Genomic DNA, 25,022 nt, shown 5'->3' on the forward strand with positions numbered 1-25,022 from the left:
TTGCTTGCACAATAAGAAGTAGAATATCTATTTAACCCATTAGTGTTTATCTATGAGAATAAAATTCTCTATTTTTTACAATAGTTGAAATTTTATCTAATGTGAACTTCATTTCACTTCATAATTTATTGTACTTGTCCCAGAAGAACAAAAAAAAAATGGATATGCCTCAGCTGGATGAAAGTGGGTGTTGGTCTCCCGAGTTACACACAAGGAATTTCCTCCCTCTCATTTTTTGGAGAAATGAGCCTTTTGTATGAATCATAGTGGAAGTGGAACTGATTATAAGCACAGATTTGAGCAGATTCAGTGGGTCGAGGTTGGTCTTTCACAGGACACAGATTTGCTTCCTGTTACCGTAATGACATCACTCCAGTCCTAAGGGGTCCAACCCCTCTTCTGGCCTCCACAGATACCACATGCACGTGAAACAGACATGTGCAAGCGAAGTGCTCATAGACACAAAAGAATAATTTCTTTTTAAAATTATAGACTTTGGCTTGTTAACCTTCTTGAGTTCTGTGGATTTTATTCTGGGCATACTTTACTTTTTTTGGCTAATATCCACTAATATCCACTTATTAGTGAGTACATCCCATGCATGTCCTTTTGGGTCTGAGTTACCTCACTCAGGATGATATTTTCTAGTTCTATCCATTTGCCTGCACAACTCAGGATCTCCTTGTTCTTAATAGCTGAGTAGCATTCCATTGTGTAAATGAACCACATTATGGGTTCCTACTTTCAAATGTTCTGACCGTTTTTATTAGAACAATAGTGTGTCCTTTTCCTAGTTGACCATGGCCCATGTCTAAATAGCCCTAAGGAGAGAATTACAGGTTGTAGCCTAATATAAGCTCCTGTGCTCTAGATTGTACTGTCCATACTTAGAAATACTTTTTAAATGATTTTATATTAGTGCATATTAATTATAAACAATAATTGTTTCATTGTGACACTTTTGTGTTTACAATGTAACATTCACTTAGAAATTTTGAAAAAAGACAATAAACACCGCTCTTACAAAAAAATTGCTGCTATAGTAAAAATAATCAACCCTGAGGATGCCTACTTCCTGCGATGGTCAGAAATCTCAGCTTGCAGCATCACAGAAAAGCTGAATTTCTTTTGTAGTTGACGATGCTGTCTAATCACTTTACTATGTCCAGGATGGGCACTCCTAAAGTTTGCATTGGACATGTAATGAGTGAGGCCTTCGGATGTCATCACAGACTTTAGAAAATGTCAGCCTCCTCTCAGAAGGAATGGCTGAAGCCTCAGTCTTGATGTGTGACAGAAGCAGTATTTTGACTGAAGAGCCTCCTGTCACACAAACCTGATAAAGTTTGCCCTGAGCCTTTAAAGGCACCAGCAACCATGTTAAAGATGGTGCAACTGAGAGGAAGAAGGAATTCTTCCTAGAACATCAGTTCGTGAGTACACTGCTTTCCCTCCAGAGCAATGCACAATTGCAATGACACACAACACTGGACTTAATAGAGCACTGAAAGACACGGCATGGATGTCCCCAACTTCTGAGCAGCCCCTAACAGTTGGGCATAAAGGAACTGGATGACTTTTCCATAAAAATAAATATCGTGTAAGAAATATTTACTCTGGATTCCAAAAGAAAAAGGGAGAAGAAAAAGACAAGAAAAGAGAAGCGTTTGTTTTTATCATTTAAGGTGAGGTTTTGGGAGTTAGGAAAAGAAACTCCTTTCTTAGATTTGTTGAAGTGACAAAATGTTTTATGTTTCCCAACCATCATTTTTAAAGTAAGTTGCCATCAATAACAAATAAATAAATAAATAAATAAATAAATAAATAAATAAATAAATAAATAAATAAATAAATAAATAAATGGAACAAACCAACTGACCGTTGTGGCCCATTCTACATTTCTCTTTTTATTTCCTGGTGCTCAGTGGCTCAATGTCCACTGTAAACCGTCTGGCCTGGTGAGGAAGCTCATCTTCCCCCTCTGCTTGACTGGATTTGCCATCACCTGGATGGTATTCCTTTGGGTGTGACAGGAGTTTTGTGATGGAGGGAAAACCCACCCTGACTGTGGGAAGCACCACCCCATGGTCCACCACTAAATGAGAGGGATGGATGTGATGGAGACACACAGTGGTCACGGATTACACAGCCAAAGAACAAATAATAGCACAAATTTCCAAAAGATGGAGCCAGCAAGGTGAGACCAACATTCACTTCTGCCTTCTTCCTCACTGTAGATGTCACAAGACCAGCCATCTGTGATATGACATAATGTGATGACAGAGGGAGTTACTGTAGGATGCTAGTTAAAATGATCTAATTTAATTTGAGTTAGGAATAACTAGACACCACCTATGCTCCACTCATGAGCAAATGATTCTCAGTCTCTGAAAAGCCCGTAATAGGCGTTCCTGTTACTTAAAGACTCTTACATTTCTGTTATGTTTTTCACTTAAAGACTGAGAAAGGACTCATAGGCAGAAATCAAAACAACATAGTTTAGGAAACTTGTGACTTCATTTGCATTTGCTTCACCCAGGAAAGCTGGCTACTTGTAGATTTCTTAGCCGTACCTAAAATTTGTTCTGAGATAAGGCTTTGCAGTTGAATGGGGCTTCCAGGCAGTTCTGATGTGGTAGTGTATTGACATGATTGAGGAAGCATTTTGGTAAATGGTCCTGGAGGTTTTCTCTTTTCTGGGAGCACACTAAAGTTGTTAATACAGATGCAATATTTTATCTGCCCATATTAATAATTGTGAGAATTTTCTGTTCAAATTTTATACTGTGATAATTACTGTGATACATGAACCACAATTGTCAGTAACCATATATACTAAAGGCAAATTAGTTAACATGAGCAAATACCTGTGAAACGAACCTAATGATATTCATTATTTTCAGTCTTTATGGTAGATTTTTACCCATAAAGGATTAGTGAAACACTGGTTATGATGCTGAGGATAAATCCATTCACATCCTCTCCCCCAATGTTTTATTCCCCAATTCTCATCTCTGTTCTGCTATATTTAAGCCCTACTAAGTAGGGCATTTCAAAGTGTTTCTTTATATCAGTTTTCCTACTAATGCCAAGGGTTTTTAATGGTTTTGTCCAGTTTTTCTAAGCTCAAATTAAATTAGACCTTTTACCAAGCAATATCCTCCCAAAACTCCAACTGTTACTACATTTCTTAATGTACTAATATATTTATATGCCTTGGTATAACGTGTCCATGAGGATCGGTTTTTTCTACTTAGGGGCATTGCAAAGCAGCTGTCTGTCTCCTACAGCTACTATATCTACCTCATTGACTCTCATGCTGCGTGTGGAATGGACAAACCTTCTGGGGGTACAGCAATGCACCACGCAGGAGGCAAACATAACAGAGCTCCCACTCCACAGAATGTTTTCTTGCTTTTCCTAATAGAAAATCTTATTAAAAATAATGCATATTAAAAATAATGAATCCCTTTCTGTCCTTGTAACATTCTTTGATCGAATTTTATCATCTCTCTGTCACAGAAGCCACCAGAAAAAATAAGGGCATGTGGTAGGTAGGCTTACGTACAAGAGAAAGAAAGGCAGTGACTAGGCACTTAAAATCAGTAAGCATAAACTGGGTTTCAAACAACCTTTTAACAGGTCTTTGGTCAATTAAGTAAAAGTTATCGTATTCTTGTGTGCAGCCGTATTTCTCTCAGTGTGTCTGTTTCTGTCTATCTCTTTCTCTCTGTCTCAGTCTATCTCTGTCTCTTTCTGTATCTGTCTCTCCCACTCCCTCCTTCCAACTCCCCCACTACTGTGCACTTGCATGTGCATGTGCATGTGTGTGTGTTCGTGTCTGTGTGTGCCTGTGTTTGTGTGTCTGAGTATCTGTGTTTGTGTGTGTTTGTGTATATGCAAGTGTGTAAGCCAGGGATCAACATCATGTGTCATTTTCAAATGCTCTCCACCTTCTTACTAAGTTTTTTAAAAGACATATATTTTTCACTTTATGTGTCTGTGGAGGTTGATATGTGTACACATGAGTGCAGGTTCTGCAGAGGTCAAAAGCATCAGATTCCCTGGACCTGTGGTTACAAGTAGTTGTTAGCCTCCTGACAGGGTGCTGAGAAATGAACCCCAGGCCTTTGCAAGGGCAGTATGGTGCCTTTGCCACCAAGATGACTCTGCAGACACCTCGTTCTGAGCTATGATCTCTTGCTGAATCTCGAGCTCCTCTGACTCACTAGGCCACCTGGCCAGAAAGTCTGAACACTCCTCCAATTCTCATCTCCACAGCACTGGAATTAAAGTCACGTAGCAAGCATTACCTGCTGCACTATCTCCCCAGCCTAGAGGACGCAAGTTTGTGTGTAGTCAATTCCTTAGGGTTAGCGAATCACCATGTACAAGTTCAGACAACCAAGAAACATGAGTGGAACACTGACATAGGTGAACCTTCAATATACACTTTCTTTATCAATTGAAGGGTCATATCCAAATTTCACAACTCCCCCAAAATGTATTTATTTCATGAGGTCTAATAGCAGTTAAATTGAATGTCAGAAACCAAATATTGCCACATTAAGGACTACTATTTCAAAGGATAATTTTAAGTCTACATATGTATGTTTGCCTTCAAATGTAAATTTGTCCGTGCCCACTACAACTGTCTATGTGTAATTTGCAACCCATTTATTTAATGGTCTTCATTTATAAATCCAATTGAGGGGTTCTCTTTTGCTCAAAGCTTTTAAAAACCTTTGGACCTTTGGGTCTTTTTTTTTTTTATTAACTTGAGTATTTCTTATTTACATTTCGAGTGTTATTCCCTTTCCAGGTTTCCGGGCAAACATCCCCCTAATCCCTCCCCCTCCCCTTCATTATGGGTGTTCCCCTCCCCATCCTCCCCCCATTGCCGCCCTCCTCCCAACAATCTAGTTCACTGGGGATTCAGTCTTAGCAGGACCCAGGGCTTCCCCTTCCACTGGTGCTCTTACTAGGATATTCATTGCTACCTATGAGGTCAGAGTCCAGGGTCAGTCCATGTATAGTCTTTAGGTAGTGGCTTAGTCCCTGGAAGCTCTGGTTGCTTGACATTGTTGTACATATGGGGTCTCGAGCCCCTTCAAGTTCTTTCAGTCCTTTCTCTGAATCCTTCAACGGGGGTAAATTCTCAGTTCCGTGGTTTGCTGCTGGCATTCACCTCTGTATTTGCTGTATTCTGGCTGTGTCTCTCAGGAGAGATCTACATCCAGCTCCTGTCGGCCTGCACTTCTTTGCTTCATCCATCTTGTCTAATTGGGTGGCTGTATATGTATGAGCCACATGTGGGGCAGGCTCTGAATGGGTGTTCCTTCTGTGTCTGTCTTAATCTTTGCCTCTCTATTCCCTGCCAAGGGTATTCTTGTTCCCCTTTTAAAGAAGGAGTGAAGCATTCACATTTTGATCATCCGTCTAATAACCACTTATCAATGAGTGCATACCATGTGTGTTTTTCTGTGATTGGGTTACCTCACTCAGGATGATATTTTCCAGTTCCAACCATTTGCCTACGAATTTCATAGTTTTTGATAGCTGAGTAATATTCCGTTGTGTAGATGTACCACATTTTCTGTATCCATTCCTCTGTCAAAGGGCATCTGGGTTCTTTCCAGCTTCTGGCTATCATAAATAAGGCTGCTATGAACATAGTGGAGCACGTGTCTTTGTTATATGTTGGGGCATCTTTTGGGTATATGCCCCTTTGGGTCTTTTTTAACTATTCTGTAATCCTTCCTTTAAAAATGAAATACTCCCATTTAATAATTCTGCTTAGCATTTAATATAAGAGGTAATTTTAACCCATTTCTTCTTTTCTGTTTTGTTTTCTCTTCATTCTTTATTATCCTGGGATATATTTCTCTTTCTTCAATCTCTAATGTCTTTCATTAGAGACTTTTTTCCTGTTTAGTATAGTCTATGAGGAAAATATTCAATCAAGTACCACAGTTAATAAAACACAGCAAAACTGAAGACTGAAATCACAGTATCAAAAATGTGATTGTGGCTTTCTGCTGCAAAAGAACTGTAATGTTTGGAGAAAAAAGAAGCAGCATTGCATCTAGTGACTTGAGGTCTAGCTGTGCCTAGGTCCTGCCTGCTGCCAGGAAAGCAACAGGATAAGCACCCTGGGAGCAATCTTTGGCCTTTCTTAAGAGCATGGCACAAATGAACCTTAGATGAGCACAGATGCCCTGCATAAACTCTCATAAGAAATAACCAGAATTGCACCTTAAATGAAAGCTACCAAAAGGTGTAAGTACTTAAAGTGCACACAGGCACACACGTGCGTGCGTGCGTGCGTGCGTGCGTGCGTGCGTGTGTATGTGCATGCAAGCCAGAGGTTGACACCAGGGTGTCTTCCTCAGTCATTTCTCCACCCAATCATTTTGAGGCAGGATCTCTCATTGCACCTGGTGCTCAGGTGCTGTCTAGACGAGACCAACTGGCTAACAAGTCCCTAGGATCCACCGGAGTCTGCCTGCGAGCACTGGAGTTGTGGAAACATTTCATCGCAATCATTTTTTATTTGGAACCTGATGATCCAAGCTTAAGTCTTTGTGCTTGCATAGCCAGTACTTTACCCTCTGAGATAACTCCCTAGTCCCCAATTTGGCTTGGAAAATACATCATTTCCATTCTATGCCTTCCTTTCATATTCTAATTTTAACAGACACAGTGTCTGTTTAGAATCTTACTTGGCATTAGTGAGACTTTTCTGCTTTATTAACTTGAATTGCATTAACTAGATATTTCCCTTTCTGCTTAAGAAGTCGTAAGATCAGAAAAAAAAAACTGAAATTGATATTATGAAAGGTCAAGCAAAATCCCAAACAGGCATTAACTGAAATAAGTAATTTTTATAATAACAGCAATTAGCAATGACTGAACACATTCATGTGTACCAGTCTTATAAGCATCTGCTTATCTAATATGTCAATCTCATTACTTAGATATTGTCATTTATACTTTACTGATGAGAAAATGGGGGATTAGCTAGACCAAACTAGTTGCTCAGGGACAACCATTTTATCAAAAAGTCTGAGTTTTAATTGAGCTCCTGCTCACTTGTTTGAGAGCTTTTGCACTAAAACATCCCTTTTCACTGGTAAATGTCCATTTTTGATGGATAATGTTATCTTGTACAAACATTACAAAAATTGAGAAGGAAAGTACATCAATAGAATCTTAGTCTTCCCTTTCTCCCATTCTTTCTTCCTTACGAGTGCCCCAAGTGCAAATTCTCTACCCTCTGAAAAGAACACATTGTTTGCAATTCCTTATGACAAGTAGTTTCAATAGTTCTGTATATCTTTTATTGTTATACCAGTCATTCTTTGTCATGGGAAAACAGTGCTGCAACAAATAAAGCTGTGAATATAAAATTATGTCCAGTTCTTTCAGTGTTTGTTAAGACAAGGTCGTTAAACTTTCTGCATCAGCCTTTCATGAACAAAATGGTGAAACACATTGCTTCTTCATATTTATAGGGGACATCTTTGTGAGTGACTAACAAAGCAGGCATGTCCATTATGGAGAATTATGGCCAGGATAGTGTGGTTAGTCTCTGTAGCTACAAACACAGGCTTGGAACTCACATAGCTTAAGCTGCCGTGGATTGACCAGCCTCTAAAAACCCATGGTAATAACTAAGTTGAATAATATATATTCATATATTTTAGAATTTTTCATAATCACATAAATGTACGTTACTACTGTACTGTTATTTTGCTTGATTGAGCCTTGGATGTTTGAGTTCCTGGAAAGCAGAGCAGTGTCTTTAATGAACCAGTCTTGATCCTTCCTCATAGCCACCCGAAGACTTTTAGTCATTTTATTGAAAGAACAGCTTAACAACATCAAACTTGTTTTTCACAAAAAGAAAAAGAATCAACATTTATCATTTTAGAAAAATAATTTCACAGACTCAGAGATTGCTCAGTAGTTAACAGCACTTGCTACTTTCACACAGGACCCAGATTTGGTTCCTCAAACCTGGCTCTCAATCACTCTAAATTCACTCTAAATTCAATTCCTCTTTCTGCGCATCCTCGACAGCATTTGCTGTCACCTGAGTTTTTGATCTTAGCCATTCTCACTGATGTGAGGTGAAATCTCAGGGTTGTTTTTATTTGCATTTCCCTTATGACTAAAGATGTTGAACATTTCTTTAGGTGTTTCTCAGCCATTCGGCATTCCTCAGCTGTGCATTGTTTGTTTAGCTCTGAACCCCATTTTTAATAGGGTTATTTGTCTCCCTGCGGTCTAACTTCTTGAGTTCTTTGTATATTTTTGATATAAGGCCTCTCTCTATCTGTGGTAGGATTGGTAAAGATCTTTTCCCAATCTGTTGGTTGCCGTTTTTTGTTGGTGGGGTTGCAGACTGGTACAACCATTCTGGAAATCAGTCTGGAGGTTCCTCAGAAAATTGGACATTGAACTGCCTGAGGATCCAGCTATACCTCTCTTGGGCATATACCCAAAAGATGCCCCAACATATAAAAAAAGACACGTGCTCCACTATGTTCATCGCAGCCTTATTTATAATAGCCAGAAGCTGGAAAGAACCCAGATGCCCTTCAACAGAGGAATGGATACAGAAAATGTGGTACATCTACACAACGGAATATTACTCAGCTATCAAAAACAATGACTTTATGAAATTCGTAGGCAAATGGTTGGAACTGGAAAATATCATCCTGAGTGAGCTAACCCAATCACAGAAAGACATACACTCATTGATAAGTGGCTATTAGCCCAAATGCTTGAATTACCCTAGACGCCTAGAACAAATGAAACTCAAGACGGATGATCAAAATGTGAATGCTTCACTCCTTCTTTAAAAGGGGAACAAGAATACCCTTGGCAGGGAAGAGAGAGGCAAAGATTAAAACAGAGACTGAAGGAACACCCATTCAGAGCCTGCCCCACATGTGGCCCATACATATACAGCCACCCAATTAGACAAGATGGATGAAGCAAAGAAGTGCAGACCGACAGGAGCTGGATGTAGATCTCTCCTGAGAGACACAGCCAAAATACAGCAAATACAGAGGCGAATGCCAGCAGCAAACCACTGAACTGAGAATAGGATCCCCGTTGAAGGAATCAGAGAAAGAACTGGAAGAGCTTGAAGGGGCTCGAGACCCCATATGTACAACAATGCCAAGCAACCAGAGCTTCCAGGGACTAAGCCACTACCTAAAGACTATACATGGACTGACCCTGGACTCTGACCTCATAGGTAGCAATGAATATCCTAGTAAGAGCACCAGTGGAAGGGGAAGCCCTGGGTCCTGCTAAGACTGAACCCCCAGTGAACTAGACTGTTGGGGGGAGGGCGGCAATGGGAGGAGGGTGGGGAGGGGAACACCCATAAGGAAGGGGAGGGGGTAAGGGATGTTTGCCTGGAAACCAGGAAAGGGAATAACACTCGAAATGTATATAAGAAATATTCAAGTTAATAATAAAAAAAAGATAATTGATGCCCTCTTCTGCCTCTCTTGGGCACTTCGGGCATGTGTTGAACATACATACATGCGGCAAAACACCCATATACATGAAATAAAAATAATAACTTGTTAAAATTGAGCATATTATCTTATAAGTATCTCTATAATCTCATTTATACTGGACAAATTTCAGTATATTTTATTGTACTATTTTATGTGTTATACTTTATATTTTCATTTGTATATACAATAAAAATTACTTTGCTCATTTCTTTGTGCTGCAAACCATATCATCCAAATATAACTTGCTGTCCCTAACGTCAGTGCTATAGACTAGCCACTGCCAAGTAGCATTGTTTAGTTCACACACAGAGCCTTTGTTTCCTCAGGCCTTCACAAGTACAGTCCCGTTACCAAAGGAAAACACCTTGCTTCAAAATGACACCTGTTTAGAAAGCCTTGTTACCACAGAAACAGATTTACAAAGAAATAATGATAGATTTGCCTACTCTCATTCAAATCTCTGCACACTGCTGGTCCTGCTATCATGAGAGTGTTTTATGAAACCTAGTCTCCACGGGAGGAATTCTGAAACCACAGGACTAAGTATCAAAGGAAATGCATGTTGACTCCCTCTCTCTGAGCTAAGTGGCCAGGCCAGGAAAGGATGAATTGGGTCCTAGTGGCTCTTACCAGCTGAATCAAAAGCTAAAAAGGTTCATAGTAGAAGCTGATGAAAAGGACATTCCCCTCCAGGAGGAAGCAAACCCCCTTTGAAGGAGGATTTGTATGCATGGCTGTGTCTACATCAATCTCTTTGCTACAATGTAGCCCAGGAGTACTTGCTGAAATACTATAACAAGAAAAGCAAATTAAAAAACAAGTATAAAAGAAGAAAAAAGGAGTTAGAGAGACCACAGTGGCAAGAAGTTGCATTGCTGTCACAGAGGACCGGAGTTCAGTTTGCAGTACACAAGTCAGTAAGCTCATAATTGCCTGTAATTCCAATTCCTGAGGAGATCTGATGCCCCTGGCTTTGGGGAGCACTTGCACTTATGTGCACATACCCACACACATGTACATAATTTAGAATATTTGTTTTTAAATCTTAAAAGGAAAAAACAAACTTTTAGAACTAAATATAGTCAATCCAAAAATATCAAAGTAAATACATGAGTTTAAATGTCAATCCTGCCACTTATGAACTTTAGTAGCTTTAGTGAGCTAAGTTAATTGATATTTTTGTAAAATAATTCTTATTATATAAATTTATAGAGAAAAAAACAGGGTGATATTAGCTGCCAGCTTCAGCCTGCACTGCTTTAGTAGCTGACTACAAAAACTGACTCTCTGGGAAGCTGTCTTTTAAAGAAAGAGTTCAGAGATATGATAATCCTACTTTATACTACCTTTACCAAAGAATCGATTAAATGAGCTGTTGTATTTAAAATTTTACTTACCAAAGAAAAGTGAGTTCCCCATAAATTTTAGTAATCGTTATGATATATAGCCAATATGGTTATCTAGCCGATATCATAAACATTTATAAAGCCTTTTTGAAACCATTATTGAGGTTGCAAGATGGAAAATCAACTTGTAAAAATCAATGTACATCTCCAATAAACATTTAGAGCATGTATCTTCTTAAATTTTTCATTTTTTAACTGTAGCAAAAACAATAATCTTGAGAATAAATCTCAAAGCGGCTAAGCAAGATCTTTATGGAGGAAAAGGGCTGTAACATCATTGAAACACATAAAAGGAGATCAAGATAAAAAGTGCTTATGATTAGCAAGGCTCTGTCATAAAAGTGGCAGTGCCCTCAAATTAAGCCATACACCCAGCACATTTCCAGTTCCAGCAGGATGTGTGTCAAAGTCATTGGAGGAACAAATGCAGAGATATATTGAGGTCAAAAGAGGCCATGACTTCTTCCTTTATCAAGTCTTCCAAAGCCACCCCTCCCTCCCGGGCTTGGTGGGGAGAATAGAAGGAATGAGGTCACAGAAAGCTGGAGACTGAAAACTGGGATCATGAATTATGCATTGGCTTAGTTTCCACCCCTGTGAAAAGACACCATGACCAAGGCAACTCTTAAAAAGGACATTAAATTGGGACTGGATTACACACGTTCAGAGGTTCAGTCCATTATAATCAAGGCAGGAAGCATGGTACTGATCTCACTGAGAGTTCTACATCTTATTCTGAAGACAAATAGGATAACACTGGCTTCCAGGCAGCTAGACAGAGGGTCTCAAAGCCCACCTGGACAATGATACACTTCCTCCAAGAAGACCATACCTCCTAATTGTGCCACTCCCTGGGCCAAACATATTCAAACCACCACATATATCCATCAGTGCAACTGCTGAGAGGCAGGGAGGGCAATGAATAGGACCTCATATAATTTGCCCTCTCCTAGTCAATCTTCTGGTTCTTCTAAGTAAAACCCAATGTTATGGCTTGAAGACAAAATACTTAGTATCATTGCTTCTTGTTTCAACAGTTACTCCCCAGTTGGTAGCACTGTTTGGGAAAGTTAGGGAACCTTTAGGAGGTGGAACTTGCTGCAGGAAGTCTAGGAGTAGGGGTAGGGACCTTGAGGTTTTATAGGCTAGACTCGTTTCTGTTCTCTCTGGTTCTGAACTGTAGATGCAATGTAATTGGCTGGCGACATACTCGCTGATACCTTGCATTCCACACCTTGATGGCTAAGTCCCCTCCAGAGCTGTAAGACAAAGTAAACTCTCTCCCTGGTTAAGGTATTTATCACAGCAACAAACAAGTAATCAATGCATCCAACTAGAATTAAGAAGCCAACAGGTACGGAAGATGGAGCTCCACAGAAAAGGTCTAGGAGGAACCAACAAAGAATGGCCACTAGAGCAGTTCATTAATTTAATGAGAGGGCCTTTAAATAACATGTAAGGTTGATGAGAACAACCAAGATACTTTTTAAGTATATAAAAAGGGGGGAAAGGATGGAATCTAACATAATTAAAGACTGCTTGAAATGTTAAACATTAAAGAAATAAAGGCAGAACCAGGTTAGGAAAAGCAAGCTAACAAAACTCTAAAACATAAAAGACACCTGGAAAACATATAAATTATGTTTTTGCATTTAAAGTATGCAAAGTGGTAAGATATTTCCTGTGCAACTTTCTTCACTTAGACATGTTTTAAAGAATGATCCTGACCCATGTAAATGCAATTTTGTTTATTTTAACTTCTAAATAGTGTTACATTCTATCAAAAAAAAAACCCATAATGATTATTTGTAATTTCTAAGTTAACAAAAATGATAGAGCCATATGACATGTTTCTTTATGTCAATATATGAGAGGTCTTATAGAGATACTTTCAGGAACATTAGTATACTATATATCATGCTTTCAGGAATATTGTACCATATACTTGATATACTGCTCTTAGCATGAAAAAGGCATCAAAGATATTTTAAAATAATAAGGGAGAGCACAAAATACATTCGTGAAAATTCTAGGTTTTGTTTTTCACAGAAAAATACATAGGAAATATATCTCTTAAATATCTATTTTTTTTAAGATTTATTTATTATGTATACAGTGTTGTACCTGCATGTACACATGCAGGCCAGAAGAGGGCACCAGATCTCATTATAGATGGTTGTGAGACACCATGTGGTTGCTGGGAATTGAACTCATGACCTGTGGATGAGCAGACGATGCTCTTAACCTCTGAGCCATCTCTCCAGCCCAAATATCTATTTCTTAAAGCATATCTCAGGAAGTAACTTTTGGGATAGAAGAGAGTTAAAGAAATTTCACTTTTCATTCTCCCCATTTCTATGTTTTCCAATAAATATAGTTTATCTCATAGATTTACAACTCTAAAATTTTAGATATACATGTGTGGATTCACATGCCTTCATTCATGTAGAAGTTAGACAACTCTAGGAATCAGTTCTCTTCTCAAATTTAGGTTCCCAAGGACAAAGCTTAGGTTCTGTCATTTGGTGGCATAAGACTTTACCAGCTAGGCCATCTCACCAGCCCCATAATTTTAAAACATTAAAAAATCCAGAATTGATGAGATAGCTCAGTTGGTAAAGTACCTGCATTTCATGTCAAAAGCCTTGAGTTTGATACCTAATGTAACATAAACCATACATGGTTATACATGCTGAAATCCCAGGACTTAAGGAGGTGAATGGAGGAAAACCAAGGTCATCCCATGTTTGACTGATAAGTATGATACCCTTCCTTTAGGAAAGCAAGAAAGGAGAGAAGGAAAGAAGGCAGGCAGGTAGGCAGGCAGGCAGGAAGGAAGGAAGGGAAGGAAGGAGGGAGGGAGGGAGGAAGGAAGGAAGGAAGGAAAAAAGGAAGGCAGGCAGGAAGGAAGGAGGACATTGAAAACCTATCATTGTTTTTACATTTTTTGTGTTTAATATGGCTAAAAATACATCCATGGATTGTAGATTGAATATTCGTGCTACACATGATCGCAAGCTGATAATCATACAATTAATTTCCAAACGGTGCATCATCCTTATGAAAATGGAAAATTGTCACCACTGAAGATCTAAATCTGAAGATGTAGCTCACTGCTAGAGCACTTGCATAATATGATATAAACTCTATCGATACCAGTCCAAGCTAATATCTATAGGATACTTTTTAAAGATGAAACCATACTTGGTAATTTAAAGCCATAATGTAGTTTTGTTGATGGTATGAACTAAAGACTATTAATGAATTTACCTACCATCTTTACTCCTAAGAAAACATCCCAATAAGAAAATAGAATCAATCAAGTCTTGTAGCTAAGGGAACAATATTTAAATAGGTTAAATGAGCTAACTAATGTCTTCTACAACAGTGGCTATCAGCAGCCTCAATGCTGAGTCCTGCTTGGCCATGTGTAATGGACAGTTGACATGGTTCCTGCCCCTGGAACACAGCCAGCAGGGTGTGTGCCTACAAGGTTATCTATGGTTGCTGTGGCAATGAGGCTTGTTTTTATAATAATGTACATATTTTCACTTTCCTCCTTTGAGGAATGTCCACTCTGTCAAGGTTAATGGTTCCATGATAATCAGAGACAGCCTAAGTCTGAGAGTCGAGGGTATGTCTAATGTCTCAGCAAAATGGTAGAACACTGACTTTCAGGATAGTCCTTAAGGTTGTGGGAAAACTTGAGTTCAAAAGTCCAGGACTCAAAAGTTCATGAGTCCAGATCCAGGGGTGGTAGTAATGGTAATTACAGGGTAGGGAGTAGGGTCCCACCCAGCCATCTTATTGTCTGTGCTGTGCTTGCTGTCAAGGGCCAATGAGATGCTAATTCATGGGATAATCAAAAGGAAACCTGGATAATGACTCAATTAATATGTAAATAAAAACAGGTGTTGATCTGCAAGAGATGTGCTATACAATGATTTTTTTTTTTTAGAATAGCAAAAGCAAGTTGTCTCTAGCAGAACACAGAGAGAGTAATCTGGAAAGCCATCTTGAGCAGAACATAGGCCATCAGCTTGTAACCATAATTTAATTTGGAGTAGTTTGTTTTTCTGCTCCCAGACACCCCTTCCTCAGAACCATTCTCCAAGCCAAAGCAGGTCCTTAGCACATCAAGATGACTTGAATCTGAGCTTTTTGCGATTACTACTTGTCTCAAGTGAAATTGAATCTCTTGTTTAAAAAATAAGTTTAAAAACAGCTTTCATTAACAAAACCTTTCTTCTGTAACAATTCAAAACAGGAGAAAGAGCCAAGATGGCAATATTCAGTATCCAGAGCCATGCTTCTTCTAAATATCAAATCACACTCAAAGCTCCTGAGAGAGCCATGGAGGGAGAAATTTGGCAATGCACAGTCTGTTGCCACTATGAAAGCACAAGGAAAGAGATGTGCACAGAAGTCTACCGATATAAGATTTGGCTGTAAGTTGCTCTGTTGTTTTAAGACAAATTAACGAAGGTGAGCTATTGTTTCTTTGGAAATGTTTTAGGAAGAAACTCTGTAAGTGCCTATGAGGCCTCAGTGGTAGGATTAGTAGTCCTGTCTCCCTAGACTGCAAATCTTTGTATCAACTTAATGTTAACATTCGGCTGCCTTCATTTGTTTCTTTGTGGTACTGAAGCATTAGAGTGAGTAACTTAAAGAATGCCTTGTTCATGCTCACTGCACTGCTTACCTGGAATAACCAATAGAAGTGACCACTGCTGTTCACGCCAACCAAAGCAATTGCAGAAATTGGTTTTCGGTCACCTCTTTCTTGCAAAAAACAGCATTGCACAGCATATTTTCTAGGCAAGAATTATTCGTGTATCCCAGGTAGTCACCCACCCTTGAGGTTCGGTTGAACATGTTTTCTAGTGATACTCTTAGTGAGCTTCAGATTGTCTTTTACACTGACATATCATAAATATATTCATTTACATCTTCTATAAAAAAAACAAGAAAAACACTCAGATTTGACAGGTTAACCTTTTGAAATGTAGGTCATGTTTTTTTAACTTAAAAATTATTTACCTGTGTTTTATTATGGAACTAACTCATTAAATATTTAAAACATAATGAATACAGAGTCAAAAAAACCAAATTGATAAATGTAAGGATATATATATATTCAGTATACATATATATTCAGTATATATATATTCAGTATATATATATATATATTCAGTATATATATTCAGTATATATATATATTCAGTATATATATATTCAGTATATATATATTCAGTATAATACTGCTTTGCTCTGTCAAATCAATCCCCTGTTTTCATTTATATCCTGGCATGGTTCAGAGTGTGTAGTTACCCCTGCACGTGTCATTTACTGAATATTTGTTTAGCCATTTATTCATTAAACATTTTTAAAACAGGGACAACAGATTTCTTTAAAGATTAACTTCTAAAGTAATCCGTAAATATGCCATGTGGTACAAAAGGGACAGTGGCCTGCAAAAGTTACATGTATTAAATAGTAAAGGGTAATTTCACACTGCATCTGACATAAAACTCTGGATTCTATTAAAGCAAAATTGCTGAGAAATATCAAAGTAGAAAATAGCTTGTCTCTAATTGACTGGATTCCAAATTTTGGAGAAATTAGCAAAACCAGAATTCAAACTATTCTAATATACAGGCAATAATACCCTAAATAGAAGAATGGGTTTGACACTAAATGATTAAATGTGACTGTGCACCATGCAGCAAATGAGCAGACCTTTCTGTTTCACTTTTAAAATCAATTTTGGTATAATTTTAGTTGAAATATTAAATTATTTCCTTTCAGCTACTTAAAGTTTAAATATTAAAAGTAATTTCCTTTTAAAAATAAGGAGAAAATCTACTTATAATTCCCTCACTGTAAAAAATTAATAGAGGCAACCAATGGCAACATCAAGAGTTCAGATTATTTCGGGAGTCACTGGATCACCCTGACCCTGACCAACCATTCAACAGAAATTTTTTTTCTCTCCTGTACTGAGGATTTTTGCTAGTCAATTGTTCTTTTGGGGAGGACTGACAGGCCAAGTGGCTGGCTTAATGTCCTTTAAGGGGTGTGTGTGTGTGTGTGTGTGTGTGTGTGTGTGTGTGTGTGTTATGTCTATATGACTCCTTGAGTTTTTGTCAAATTACCTTGTCATTGTTTGCCCACGTCCCTCCTTTTTCATCTGTTACCTTTCACCCACTAACATAGTAGTAGCCTCTTCCCCATTTTTCTGTTTCCCACTTAATAGCTGTAGCTTGCTATTTCCCTCTCAAGTCCACCTCCATTCTGCCTTCAGTCCTTTTACATGGTCCTGGTTTCTGTGGTTACTGCACACTGTATCCCCACATCTGAGGATTTGTTGCTAGGATTCATAGATGAGAGAAAGAGAGAGAGAGCATAAAGCATTTCTTTTTATGTCTGGGTTTCATCGCCTAATACAATCTTTCCTAAGGCAACCAATTTACCTCTAAATTATTTCCTTTTCCTTACAGCTGAATAGTATTCTTCCGTGTGTACATATCACAATTTCCATTCATCTGTTGAAAGACACTTAGATCATTTCCACTTTCTGGGTGTTGTGAATAAGGGATCTATAAGCATTGGTGAGCAAGTATCTGCAGAATAGGATGGAAAGTCTTTTGAGAGTGTGCCAAGGAGTACTTTGGGTGGTTCATACGGTAGATTTACTTTTAGTCTGTTGAGGATTCCCTATACTAATTTCCAGTGGCTTCACAAATTTGCATTCCTGCCAACAGTGAATAAGAACTCTTCCCACCACTTGCGAGCATTTGCTATCAGTTGTTTTGTTGATCTTCGCCACATTATGACTGGAGTGAGATAAAAGTCTCTAAGTTGCTTTATTTGCATTGCCTTAATTCCTAAAGATGATGAACACTTTTGGGGATATTTCATTTGTCCTGTTGTCCTGTTGTGAATCTCTCAATAGAGATTCCTTAAAAAAATTCCCTAGCCTATGTGAAATTGGGCCATTTGTTCCCTTGACCCTTTACCACCCTCGGTTACCTCTCAAGGCTGAGGGTGGGCTCCTGTTATAAAAACACCACCCACTTACACTTAGGACATAAGTGTGAATAATAGTGTGTCTAACCTGATTGCCTCCTTCCTGATCAGCTTCCATAGTTTCAGCTATATCAGCTGCCATAGGGAAAAAAACAAAAGTCCTACCCAGGTACCAAGAACCTGAACGTATTTTTCTTTTTATTCTTTTTCTTTTAACTCAACATTATATTACCAAGACGTAGTTGACTGCCAGTAGGTAGGAGGAAAGTAGGAATGATTTCTCATAAGGACAATAGATTATTCCATAATTAATAAAAGATTAATTTAAAAACAAAAATACTTGAGAAAGGTATTGGTTTCACTTTCTCTTTTTCAATTTTCTCTCATTATAAGTGGTGATGTCTTAGAACTGCAATCCTGAATCTGTCTCTCTCCCTCTTTCAGTCTCCCCCTTCCTTCTTTCTTTTCTCCCTCTTCTTGTCTTTTCTCTCATTTTCCTCTAGAGAAGGAACCCAAGTTACCATGTATCTTGGCTGTAGTTCCTTCCAAAACTGAGGTTGGAACTAAGAAGCAAAGTACTAACAGTAGCTTCTCAGAGAGTGAACCACTAGGTCAAGGGATCAAGGAAAAGCCAGGGAAGTATCTGGAGTTCCATCAGAACCAGGAAGCATGGAGGCTCCACCCTACTGAACCCCCCAGGCTGTTTCAGACAGCTCCTTCTCTAGGAGTCATTCCCCTCTTGAACTGCCAAGCTACTCCCTTGCTTCATTGCTTAGTTTTGCTATTTCTTTTCCATTTCAGAGTGCTTAGACCTTAGTTCGAGACTGTAGATAAGTCTCATGGCAGAATAAAATATAGTCTACACAAATTCGAGGTGGAAAAGACTGAGGCCAATGTCTGTCTGCCATGTTTGCCATAGTCACAGCCAGAACCAGAGTGAAACAGGAAGGGTGTGAACCACAGCTCAAGAAGCCTTTCTGGGAGTAAAGCGTTGTTCACTATGTGAATGGGTCTGAAACAAAGAATGATCCTGTGATGTTCCTCATTAATTGATGCTCCTTAATTACATGTCCTCATCACAGTCCTAAAGGGAAATAAGGGCAGAAGCTCCAGACAGAAACATGAACTGAAGCAGAGGCCATGGAGGAATATTTCTTCCTGACTTGCTCCTCTTGGTTTGCTCAGTTACATTTCTTGTATACCCTGAGAACATCTGTCTAGGGACCCACAATGGTCTTTGTCCTTCCATGTCAATTATGAATTAAGAAAATGCCCCCTGCAGTTGCCAATCTGATGGGAGCATTTCCTCAACTGAGGTTCCTCTTCAGAGCTAACTCTCTAACTTGTGTCAAGTTGACAAAACACTAACCACAATAAGAATCCATTTCATGTATTTTTCAACTGATTGTATTTGCCCATCCAAAGTCAATGGTTTCCAAATGTATGTGGAATACATAGTTACTTAAATAAGCATAATATTGGGACTGGATAGATGGCTCAGTGGTTAAGAGCACTGAGTGCTCTTCCAGAGAACCTGGGTTTAGTTCCCAGCACCCACATGGCAGTTTACAACTGCCTATAACTTCAGTTCCAGAGGTAGTGTACCCTCACGCAGACATACATGCAGAAAAAAAAACCTACATTAAACATAAAATAAAATATAAAACAAATAGAATCATTAATAAATATATAAAATAAAACAAGCAAATATATATCATTCACATTGAGTACCTCCCCATGTCATTTAACACAACATAAACCAACCTGTAGAATTATAGATAATTTATCTTGTCTGTGTATAATATTATACTTTTGGTATGATCTGAGCTATTCATAAGTCTATGGATTGGACTCAAAGTCTATTCAGTTTTATGCATATATTGCCAGTTTCATAAGTCTCCCACATAGAGATGACCAGATATCCATATACATCAGTTGCTTTTTTTACATAATAATTTGTAAATAATTTCTAAGAAGGGGCAGAGTCCATATTTCTATGTTTTTCTTTCCATATATATGACATTTATTTCTAAGTTTGACTAATTTATCACTGAGTACTTGTGTTTAGAAAAAGACCTTGCTATAGCATACATACTTGGGCAGGGGTATCATTCTAAAAGAAAAATTACCAAGAAATTGAATTTATTGTTTATTTGAATTATTAATTTTCACAGTCTAAGATCTACCTTAGAAAAAAATGGATGAATGGCTTCTATATCAAATGACATACAATGTAATTTACTAACAGAAGCCAATTTCTTTATTATGGTACATTTAAAAACTTAAATGGACTTAAGTCTTGTAGGCTGAAGTTAGTAACTCTAGTTTTATAAGGTAATGAGCTTGGGTCTTTAATATCTGCATTCATAATTAGTAATAAATAAATAATCTGCTTCAATTGGCAGAAAACCCTATAGTATGTTAAAAATATGTCACTAAAGGCACTAGACAAACCTGACATTAAAAATACAATTCTGACGTAAATAAAGTATGTATTTCTTGTTAGGTTTCTATTAAGGCATCACACACCTGAGATTCCTTGAAAGGTGACAAGTTTTTTTTTCTCAGTTTTTGGATGTTTCAGTCTATGATAAGTTGACATTGCTTTGGGGCCTGGGTTGAGGGAGTTCATCAGAAAGGTTGTATGTAATAGAGAAAAATCACTTAACCTACTGCTCAGGCTTCAAAAGGATGTAAGAAGTAGACACTGTGACATAATCTCCATCCATGGGACTTTGACAAGAACCTGAACTTCTAACATTATGGCCTAGCTGCAAAGTTCCATAGCTTTTCAGTAGCACCAAACTGGATACCAGGACAATGTGATATTTGGGAGAAATACTCAAAATCTAGGTCCCAGAGCATCTGGAAATGTCCAAGAATAGAGTCTCCTTATAATATCTCACAAGAAGAATGTATCAGTGAGGCAAGATCCTTTTTAAGTTGCTTCTTCCACAAGGAGAATGAGAACAGAATATGGTTCTTACAAGATGAAGAATCTTGCACATGTTTTTTACAGTCTTTGAGGAATAACGTGACACGTTTGAGACATGAAGAACCAGAATTCTCTCAGAAAAACAAGTTATGGAAAATCCAGCAGACACTTATCTGCCACACCTAGAAATTTCCACTGCTATAACAAAACACTGTGACAAAAGGCAACCTGGAGAGAAGGACTTACTTCAGCTTACATGTCCACACCATAGTCTGTCATGTCAGGCAGTCAGAATAGGAACTCAAGGCAGGCACCTGGAGGCACAAACTGAAGCAGAAACCACAGCAGAGTGCTACATACTGGCTTTCTTTTAATAGCTTGCTTTAAATGTATCATTGAAATTTACAAATATAACAGAACATCCAAATACGAGGGCAGTCCTTTGGATATATGTAAAAGGTGACAGGTAAATGGAATGAAAGGTCAGAAGAAATATTAAAGCAGTTGAGAAGAAAATGAAGAATATGAACTAGTAAGGCAAGCCTAAGAAGCATGCTGGGTGTGATGAATCAATCCACTACACATACTGAGAGAAAGAAGAAACAATAGAGCTGTATGTGCAGAGACAATAGGCAAGAATTCAATGACTCTCTCTTGATATGTGTGAAGAAATGAATTAACATGTATAAGAAGCTCTAAATTCAGGGAGAATAGGCAAAAAGAAAATGATATCTGGATATATCACACGAACACTGAAGAAATTAGATACAAAGATGTACCAATTCCAAAGTAACAATAAGACTTGATAGGTTTGGGAAAAGATTTTCAAAATAAGTTAGTTTGTTGAAAAAGAAATCTCACTGAATAAAATTATGCCTATCTTAAATATCATTTAGAATTACATCTATACGAAAATAGTTTGAAAAAGTACTACTCGGCTAATTTTAATAAAATGGTGTTAATTTAAAAATTCATAGTTTGACAGAGAAAATTATAATAAAGGGATAGTTAAAATATGCCACTGATTTAAAATGCTAGATGATTTAAATTCATAGTTATAAAGCTATGTCTTTAACTGAAATGAAGTTGAAATTGAAAAGATACACGGTTAATTGTTTATTTGTCAGACTGCTTTTCTTGAGTTTTTCAAATCACTGCCATACATGAGTGTTGTCCTCCCCCAGTGATAAAAACAAGCCAGAAATGGTCATATACATTTCGTGTTAAAAGAAATAGACTCACAGGAGAGAGTTATCCTTGATTACATGATAAGGTCAAGGCTAGAATGTTTATTTCTTGTTGAGTTTATCATTTAGCCATAATAAAGTAGCTGACTAACTGGTAATATACGGAAGCACATTACTATAAAAATGTGTCCAGTGTTTACTAAACCATTACAAATATATATTAAATCATTAATGATCACTTCTAAAGACATTGACACAAAACATCTATGATGGTTCCTTTTGATTGTCAACTAAACACACACCATTGGGTGTTCCCATTAGAGACATTTCTGATCAGATTATTTGAAGTGTGAAAACCCACCCTAAATGTGGACAGTACCATCTTGTAGCAGTCAAGATAAAAAGACATGGGGGAAGGAGGAGGAGGCAGAGGAGGAGGAGGAGGAGGAGGAGGAGGAGGAGGAGGAGGAGGAAGAGGAAAAGAAGAAGAAGAAGAAGAAGAAGAAGAAGAAGAAGAAGAAGAAGAAGAAGAAGAAGAAGAAGAAGAAGAAGAAGAAGAAGAAGAAGAAACTTACTATAAGCCTGTTTGCTGTCACTCTTGCTGACAAGTTCATTTATCCTGTATTTTTGAACTGAGTTTTCTGTGAGTCTATTTCTTTTAACACGAGTTCTTGAACTGATATGACAACCAACTTCTTCTTCTTTCCAATGAAGATTAAAAACCAGTGGAAATTCTGATATCGTCCCAGCTTTTGGTCCCAGATTGGACTACTCAGTTATCCAGCAACATGGATTGAACAATTTCTAATTTTTGGCACCTCCAAGAGTCAACCATTATTGGACTACCCAGACCATACCAAGTAAATCAATCAAATAAATGTCTTTAAAGATACATTAATTCTACCAGTTCTGTTCTTTTAGACAATCCTGACTAATATGGTATCTTTAATTCTAAGTGTAAAATCTGCAATAAAATTTTCTTTACTCTTTCATTAAAGTAGATACTTAGGCTAGTAAGATGACTAAGTGGGTAAAGGCACTGACTTCTAAGCCTAACAGTCAGAGTTTTATCCCAAGTATCCATGTGGTGAAAGTAGAAAATCAACCCCAGCAAGGTATCCTCTCACCTCCACACTCAAACTGTGATATATGCACATGCACATATCACATGCACGTGCAAAATAGATGTAATTAAAAATAAAAATATACTTGTCAATATCTTAAATAACCCTGTAACTCCTGACCTTTGCTCTTATTTTGTAATTGCAGAAGAAAGTAAGTCGGGACAACTTTTCAGCCATATTTGGCTAGCCGATATCCATATCAAATAATACCCGCAACAAGAGTAATGTTATGTTATCCATAAGTATCCTTCAGCAGGAAAAGCCATACATAAGCTGTATTCATGGAAAGGACACAAAATAACCTTCTGATTGGGTTCATAACAATAACATCGCCTGAGGGAAAATGAAGGAAATTTCAAATCATAGAAATGCTAAAGTTTCTGTTAAATCAATAAACTAGAAAAATGAAAAGCAACAGGCTATTAACTAATATGAACTCCATGCTGTATAGCATCTCTTCTTGGAAACTTTCCAGGATTCTGGCATATGATTAGTGATAAGGAGAGAAGACCCACATTGAACACAGGTAGCGCCATACCATCAGCTCGGGGCCCAGACGGAATAAAAAGTTAAAGAGAAGAAAGTGGATGAGCATAAGCATACCCCTTTCTCCACTTTCTGTCAGCTGGACGAGCCAGCCACGTACATGCTGCCCAGCTGTGAGTCACTCGATCACCAGGCCTCCTCTACCACGATGGACTGTACTCCTCCTAACTGCAAGCCAAAATGAACCTCTACTCACTCACGTCCCTGTTTGATCAAAGTGAGAAAAGAGTAACTGGTACAGTGTTCTTCCCCATGATGGCAGTGTCATGTCTGCACATCATAGAGTCTGCTCTTGGCAGCATGCTATGGCTTTGATTAACTGCTTACTCTCATTTTCTAGCTTAGAATTCTTCTATATTGAAACAACTAAACTATTTGCAACATATGTTAAAGAAGGCTAGGTGAATAATCTTTACCGCAGGAACACCATTTTATTCACTATGTTTATTGTACATCCTATCAAATATGTCACACTCATATGGGACACCTGTCTTTTGTGCAGACTCTTCTTACATATTACAGATACAACCATAGTAAAATGTGGAAACATTTGTAGCTTGGGGGTAGGTGGTAGAACATTTTTAATTAAATTCCTATAGATATGAAATAAAATTGCAGCTTTATATTTTTATTAACTTAGAAATATTTTAAAGGCAATATCATTTGTGTGAAATGAATCAAATGTCACAAAATGCTCTGCTTGTCATTGCTTGCTTGTCTGTTCAGAATTATGGTATACATATGTGTGTGTGTGTGTGTGTGTGTGTGTGTGTGTGGTGTGCGCGCACATGTGCACTGTTTAGGTCTATGTATAGCCTTAAGGATAATCTATTATACTGTCAGGGATAAGCAGTCAACATGAGCAACAGGTATTCAGGAACCTTATAGAATTGAGTATGCTCTACGACAAAGACACAAAAGAAGTTGGAAAGAAAAACTCTGGAGGAACAGAGCCTTTTGTGACAAGAAGTCAAGACCCAACTAATGCAGTAAACATTCTTTTTGCTTTTTTAATCACAGAAAAAATGTTATGCCAATTTCAGCAGTCCTGGGTAAAGGCAAGCTCTCTGGTCAAATTATCTGTCTCTGTACATAGCTTCACTTAATCAAGCACTTTGTGTTCTTCTCAGAGGAGACGAGCATGTAAAACCCAAAGTGAGCTTCCCTCAAATCAAAGTAATGCACTGTGATAGCCTTCCTAGTTCTGTGACTCATACTTATAAACATGAGTTCTGGTAGCTCAGATCTCCCTTCAC

The 25,022-nt window shown here is 38.0% G+C and overlaps 1 protein-coding gene across 9 annotated transcripts in view; it reads right to left on the reverse strand.

Moving 5' to 3' along the window:
* Positions 1-25,022, reverse strand: part of Marchf1 (membrane associated ring-CH-type finger 1) — an 858,714-nt gene that overhangs the window by 831,930 nt on the left and 1,762 nt on the right. The gene's annotated exons all lie outside the window — the stretch shown is intronic.

This window comes from Rattus norvegicus, chromosome 16 (assembly GCF_036323735.1).
Source record: "Rattus norvegicus strain BN/NHsdMcwi chromosome 16, GRCr8, whole genome shotgun sequence".
Lineage (NCBI taxonomy): Eukaryota > Metazoa > Chordata > Mammalia > Rodentia > Muridae > Rattus > Rattus norvegicus.